The sequence below is a fragment of the Monodon monoceros genome, unplaced genomic scaffold, assembly GCF_005190385.1.
Source record: "Monodon monoceros isolate NGI ecotype Baffin Bay Population unplaced genomic scaffold, NGI_Narwhal_1 Super_Scaffold_19, whole genome shotgun sequence".
Lineage (NCBI taxonomy): Eukaryota > Metazoa > Chordata > Mammalia > Artiodactyla > Monodontidae > Monodon > Monodon monoceros.
In genome coordinates this window covers 29,640,049-29,647,632 of record NW_021703775.1, presented here as the reverse complement: position 1 = coordinate 29,647,632, position 7,584 = coordinate 29,640,049, and the positions used below count along the sequence as shown (strand labels likewise).

The 7,584-nt window shown below is 50.7% G+C and overlaps 1 pseudogene; it reads left to right on the top strand.

The window, feature by feature from the left end:
- The first annotated feature begins 6,484 nt into the window (after nucleotides 1-6,484).
- LOC114901042 lies at nucleotides 6,485-7,194 on the top strand (annotated as a pseudogene).
- Nucleotides 7,195-7,584: the final 390 nt, after the last annotated feature.

Sequence of the window (7,584 nt, the reverse complement as noted above, 5' to 3'; positions counted from 1 at the left end):
GGGCCGCACAGCAAACGAGAGTGCCCCGTCTTTCCGGCAGCCTGTGGTCTGGTGGGAAAGAGGGAGATGCATTCACAGTTTGATGCAATATAGTCGGTGGTGGAATAAAGTTGTACAGGGACGGGCTGTGAGAAATCACAGAGGTGGTGGCATTCGAGTTGGGCCCTGGAGAAAGTGTGGGTGTTGGATGGAAAGAAGCCTTGCAGGGAAAGAGAACAGCCAGTGCAACGAGGCAGGTGATGGGGAGGGGAGAGCTCCTGGGACTGGGAAGTGGCTGGGAGCCCGTGGTGTGTGATAGGTGGTGTGGAGACACCACACAGGGAAGGACCTCCTGTGTTGCACAAGTTACTGAGAGGAGAAAAGTCACCTGATTTCGGAGATTCATTTTTTTACGTATTAACCCCTTGGTTAATTCACATTTATTCATTCATTTGACAAACAGGGATTGAGTGCCTAGTCTCTCTATCTTAGCGCTGAAGACAAACCGATGAACAAAACACACAAAACCCTGCCCTCTGGAGCTGCCTTTCTAGTGCAACCGACTGGCGTTCAAGTCCTCGGCCAGGCAAGTTTTCTGAGTCAAGAACATCATCCTGAAGCACATTCCCTCAGCCGAGCGCTCGTTCCGAGTTAAGGGGAAGGAAAGAGGTGTCTTTCTCTTTCTTGACCGGTGACTTCTTATCGTAAATACCACCAAAAATTTTTGAAGGGTTTTTATTATGCCCTAGATGTAAACTGTGATGGCCTGGGGGTCTTACGAAAAAAAGGATCCTTCTGGTATTTCTGCTTGGGGAAAGTAGCCTAGCTCTTCTGCTTTCTCCAAAAAGGAGGGACACATCTGGACCCTCCTAGGACATGTGATTCTAGAACCCATCTCTGTGGTCAGGCTCCAATTTGAACCCACCAAAGACTACATTGCCAGCAACATGGAAGAAAGCTACATTCTGCCCCAGCCTCAGGATCCCCATTTACTGTGGCCGAGGAGAGGAGACTCTGAACCACAGGTAACTACGAAGACAGCTCTCACATAAAGATAGCCTCCCCTACAAGATGACAAATCTTATTTCCAAGGTTTCCTGACTTTGTTGGTTCACAGTAACCTGAAGAAAAGTGCCCTTTGTAATGCTGTTTGGACCCATGTCTTAATCACGGTCAACTCGCTCTGCTCCGTGCCCTGGGGAACTCTCACGGCTCTGGGGTTGAGGCCCTCGTCGTGCCCATGTCACAGGGGAGGAAGCAGAGAGAGAGCTGAGGCATCTTGCCTCAAGTCCACGGAGCCGGTGAGCTCTGACTCCAGAGCCCAACACTCCCTTGCCTCCATTTTTGCAAATTGCAACTGTGTCCGATTCTATTTTCCATGCAGAGCACCTTTTCTTTTTTAAGGCTTCAAATGCAGCTACCTATTTTCCACGGAGGGGTCCTCGGTTCCTGTTAGTGGGGCAGAAACGCGGAAGGCACAAGACAATTGTGGATTGTCATTGCTAAGTCATTTCCCTCCCACCTCCCACCCACCGCCGGATCCCTACTCCCCTCTGAGCCTGCCCTGACCCAGCCATTCCTGACCCTGACGCAGGCCCTGTGGCAGCAACCCAGGCTGCTCCTGGGGGAGCACGACCTGTAGAGGAGTTGAAGGCGATCTTCCACTACCACGTTTTTTGGGCTGAAGACCCCGTGACATCACTCTATTGATTCAACCAGTATTTATTAAATACAGCTCCTACTTAGCCTCCAAGTCCCTGTCATCGAGTGCCCTTTTGTCCACCGCTGAGGTGTCACTGTGACCTAGACAAGGAGGGACACACCGAGGCTCCCTGCCCAGAGACTCTGGAATAGCAGCCCCTGTTCCCATTGCCCACTAGGTCTTCTTTCCCATCAGTTTGGGACACTCAGCTTCCAGGGGTCAAGGGCCCCATGGGAAGCAGGGCTTGGCACTGGCCGGGTGTCAAATCAGCTCTGCTCCCCCTCTGTCCCATGTGGGACCCAGATAAGGTGGGTGGGGCCGCTGATCAGGAGTGAATAGGTTGCCCAGAGGCAAAGGAAGCTGCAGGTTGGGAGAGAGAGGGGGAGCCCCTTTCAGGCAGACAGGAGGGCAGGCTCCACCTGGCTGGAGCTTCTGGGAGCCTCCCTCCTTGGGAGTGAAGGCAGTGTCTCTGGTGAAGACAGGCTCTGGATTTAGTGGGCAGCTGAGGCAAGAGCCAGCACGGGAGCAAAGGGTATGGCCCCAGAGTCACGACAGAGCTGGGAGCCGAGGGTCTCGGGGGCTGGAGAGCTTCACTGAGGCTCTGGAGGAGGAGGGGGCGCCTTTTATAGGATGCCCTTGGCCTCACCCGGGGGCAGAGATGAACGAGGACAGTCAAGGCAGGGAGCTCTGTGTCGGGGATCTGTCTATCTTCAGGGAAACCGTGACCCGGGAGAGACGACACCTGGAGGGCCGAGGGGACAGAGAAAAGCGAGAAACACACCGGCCCAGCCAACCCTGTTGGCCACCCAGATGCCAGGCTGGGTCACACCTGGAGGCAGTCCCCAGCCCTGCACAGGGACCAGTGGGATAAGAGACCCAACATCCATCTGCTGGAAAGTTCATTTAGTTACAAGCAGAGCGTCTGACCGACTCCTGCCTGGCCTTGCTGATATTCACATCGCACGGAAGGTAGGAGATGATGTTTTCATGAAGCGCTGGAGCTAATTCTGATCAACAAAGACGAGTGGGCTGGCCAAGTGGAGGAAGGAGAGATCCTTAGGGGGAGCACTGTGTCCCTAGGGTGAATGTCAAGCACACACACTCTGGTGGGATGGATCTGCAGGCCAAAGCCAACTCCAGCCTTTCCTCTCTGGGTGACCTGGGGCAAGTGTCGTGGGCTGTATTTACTTCCTGGGTCTCTTTGGGAGAATTAAAGGAGATGAAGTATGGAAAGCCCAGTGCCTGATGGTCAGGAAGCATTTAATGCCTATGAGCAATTATGGTTATTTCACTAGCAAGGAGAGAAGCTGGAGGAGTGCTGGGAACGTAACTTAAATTTTCAGGAAACAAAATTCTGACTTCAGAAAGAAATCAGCCTGGAAGGGAAAATTACATGAGAGGGTAAGGAAGTATGTCATTCTGACTGTGCTATTTAGACAACACATTGTGGGCAGGAAGTGGTTAAACTGAAAGGAGGAGCAGAGAAAGGATGACTCAGGGACTGAAGGTGACAGGGTGGAGGAGGGGCCATTTTCCAGGTGGTCCCTCGCCTTGCTGCTACTCAGAAGGGCAAAGCTAGCCCTAAGCCCCTCAGCCCTGCAGGGTAGCTCTCAAAGAGAAAGCAGGCAGTGCAGGGGTGGCTCTGAGAGAGGGCCTTGCTAAAATGCCTACATCTTCAAGGAACTCATCAAAAGAGTGCAGGATGGGCTTCCCTGGTGGTGCAGTGGTTGAGAGTCCGCCTGCCGATGCAGGGGACACGGGTTCGTGCCCCGGTCCGGGAAGATCCCACATGCTGCAGAGCGGCTGGGCCTGTGAGCCATGGCTGCTGAGCCCGCGCGTCCGGAGCCTGTGCTCCGCAACGGGAGAGGCCACAACAGTGAGAGGCCCGCGTACCAAAAAATAAAAAATAAAAAATAAAATAGAGTGCAGGATCCTCAAGTCCCAGCATTTGCATGTATCTTTCTAACAGCCAATTCAGACCAAAGGTAGCTAGCACTCTAGCCAGACAATCAAGGAAGACGCCACACTTCAAGTGTGAACTCTGAGCAACTACAGGGATGGTGACATTCTCTGCAACTTTGGAGTTAAAAGCTTGGGTCAAAGTAGTTGCCGGTCAGGTGCAGACTAGCACAGGGCATGGAACAGCATGGGACCTAGAAGAGGCATCAATGGAAACAGATGATCAGGGCAGGACCTGGGTGACACTGCTCTCTATTCACCATACTTAGATCCTTTAATGTTGGGCAAAACAAACTTTCAGAACTCAGTACAAGAATCTCATTGCTTTCCCTGAAGGAAGGGTGTGTGTTTCCTCAGGGAAATGGTGAATCATGAAACTGATCATCTTTCTCTTCTTGCTCTGGCTGCCAGGAAGCTCAGAGCCAAAGGCACACCTCACTTTAGAAATTATGTGAGACCCTGTGATTTGTAGATTGGTGTCCTAAATTCCCCCTAGTCTTTTCTCTGACCTTGATTTTTATTTTAAAAATTTCCTGGGCTTCCCTGGTGGCGCAGTGGTTGAGAGTCTGCCTGCCGATGCAGGGGACACAGGTTCGTGCCCTGGTCCAGGAAGATCCCACATGCCGCGGAGCGGCTGGGCACATGAGCCATGGCCGCTAAGCCTGCGCATCCGGAGCCTGTGCTCCGCAGCGGGAGAGGCCACAACAGTAAGAGGCTGTGTACGGCAAAAAAAAAAAAAAAAAAAAAAAAAGAGCACTGCCTGTGTATAATGAAAAACGTTCCGGTCTTTTCTTTTGCAAGCAGGGGGAAGTGAGGTTGACTAAGCAAGGGTGAGGTTATGAGGGTCAAGAGTGAGGAGAGGGAAGGTGAGTGTGTTTTCCTCTAAGTAGCGGAAATAAATTTGCCAAAGTATAGAAGGGAATTGCCTCAGGGCAGAAGGTAACCCGCACCTTGTCTAGAGGAACTGGAGCTCCTCTGGGGATTTCCACAGAGGCAGCGGCAGAGTCGACGTGGGTCTGAGTCACCTGTCAGAAGCAGAAGGAACACCGCCCTTTCTTCCCAACTCAAGAAAGTTCCTTCGATTGAAATTAAATGAGAATAATGTTCTCACAGGACTAGCGTGGAATGTGCTCTAGTGCATATTTTTAAAAAGTAAATCACCTGCAAATTTCAGTATTTTATTAACAAATCACTCGTGGCCACACCAAGGTTAAATGAGTGGACATGGGTCGACCAGCAAGACGACGACAGGTGGTGTGAATGGAACACTGTCCTCAGCCCTGACCCATTCACCAGGACCCCGGGAACTTGGAGTCAGGTGTGGCTGGCATGTTCTCCACATCTGGGATGACACCCAGACCACCTGACAGAATCAGGATCCAAATGTTCTTGACAGGCTGAAGTGAAGGGCATCTTGGACAGACGCATTTTAAGAGAGTACAGACTCCAGTACTCGGCCATGAATGCACCTGTCACAGAGGGGCTGTCGTCAGGCAGGTTCGATGCCAAGTCTCCAGAGTGAAGGGGCCACCACAGAGCAAAGGCCCTAGGTTATATGAAGAGGCCCGTAGGGCAAAGCAGAGCAAGGAGGGGCCCCGGGATGGGGGCTCAGGGCCCCAGACAGCACTGGGCCCAGCAAAGCTTCCTCCCTGGCTCTGCTGCCCTCACCCCACCCCAGGCTCTCCCCAAACCCCCATCCATGACCCCTTTAAAACAGACATCGGGTCTCAGCATTCCTCGCTGGCCCAAACCCTCCTGTGGATTTCCATCGAGCTCAGCAGCACGTCTATGTCTCGTCAGTGGTGGGTCCCCACCTGACCTGGCCCTGGCCACCCTGCCCGAGCTCAGGTCCCAGCACCCTACCCCTCACTCCCTCTGCTCCGCCTGCCCTGGCCTGTGGGCTGGGCCTCTGCACTCGCTACTCCTGCCTGGAATGCCATCCCGGCCACCTCCCTTCACTCAGGTCTCTGCGCAAACATCACCTTATCCACGAGGCCTCCCTGACCCCCTCAGCATAAAATTGCACATCCCCCATCACTTCAATCCGCTATCCCCCTCACCCTGCTTCATTTCTCTTTATCACCACAGGACAAATCATCTTTTTGTCTGTTTGGTATTCAAATGCAGCTGTGCCAGAGCAGAGGCTGAACTCTCCACTGTGGCTCTACCCCAGCACCAAGGCCAGTGTCTGGCATGCAGTGGGCGCTCAGTGGCCCACATTTATGGTTGGATGGATAGAAGCACGGATGGATGGATGGATGGGTGAGTGAGTAAATGAATAAGAGACAAACTTCTGGCTCAGAGCTGAGGCAGACAAGTCTCCAGTGTCATATGCCCCAAGGACAGATGGTGGGACACAGGGAGTGAGGTTTCTACTACACAGGAAGGGCTTCATCACCATCAGAGTTGTATGAAGGCAGCATAATGAGGGTCACGGAAAATGCCTGAGCTTTAGAATAATCCAGATGACTTGGTCAAAAACAAACAAAATCTGAAAGAAAACAATTTGGTTGAGAACAAGGTGAGAGGAAAACAATTCAGCCCGAAGGACAATTTGGTCTAAAAAAATATACTCCACCTTACTTTTCAAACATTGGAATTTTGATGTAGCACGCAAGTGGAGTGCATTCTTTTGTGCCTTTTCAAGTATTTTGCTTAAATTTCAGAATAGTTTTACTCTCTGCTTTAAATTTCTAGTTAATATTTTAGCTATTTCTTTTCATTCTGTTTATTTAAAAAAATTTGTTGTGCAGCCTAGGGCGGCCGGCCCGGAACCACCTGATGAGATCTCTTCTCTCTAGGAATGGTGGAGCTGGAGAGAGGCTCCTTTAACCCTCCTGCAGGATGAACCCCCTGCCAGACGACATGGAGAACGCTCGCTCTCATGGGGAGTCAGAGCTCGCACGCTTCCCTGCGCGACGTCCATTCCATCAACCCCACGCAACTCATGGCCAGGATTGAGTCCTATGAAGGAAGGGAAAAGAAAGGCATATCTGACGTCAGGAGGACTTTTTGTTTGTTTGTCACCTTTGACCTCTTATTTGTAACGTTACTGTGGATAATAGCGTTAAATGTGAATGGAGGTATTGAGAACACGTTAGAGAAAGAGGTGGTGCAGTATGACTACTTCTCTTCTTATTTTGATATATTTCTTTTGGCAGTTTTTCGATTTAAAGTGTTAATACTTGCATATGCCGCATGCAGACTGCACCATTGGTGGGCCATAGCGTTGATGACAGCAGTGGCCAGTGCCCCTTCACTAGCAAAAGCGATCCTCTCAAAGCTTTTCTGTCAAGGGGCTTTCGGCTACGTCCTGCCCATCATTTCCTTCATCTTTGCCTGGATCGAGACGTGGTTCCTGGATTTCAAGGTGTTACCTCAAGAGGCAGAAGAAGAAAACACTCCTGATAGCTCAATATGCCTCGGAGAGGGCGGCACTGATACCTGGTGGTCTTTCTGATGGTCAGTTTTATTCTCCTCCTGGATCCGAAGCAGGATCTGAAAATGAAACTGAAGAAAAGCAGGACAGTGGAAAACCACTTTTAGAACTATGAGTAAGACTTTTGTTAAATGTGAAAAACCTTCACTGAAAGTCACCAGAGGGAAAAAAGGACTGGGACTGGGGGTCTCCCTATTGAAGGCTGAAACGGTGACATCCACTGCTGACGTTACTGAACGGCTAATAAAAAATGTATTGATTGTAATACCTCACAGACATGGTACCATCTCCACACACATTTAGTCACCTGCCTGTGGCTGGTTAGATAATGTCATGATCCATCCTGTATTCAGTGAGACTGAGTCTGATCTGTCAATGAGTAGTTGCAGAAAGTCTTGTGCTGTGTTCCTGATCAAAGGACTTCTTAATATATTGGAATAACACTTTTTTAGTATGCAAAATATCTTTTTATTTTGACTTGCAGAATGGAATTTTTTTGTTTCAT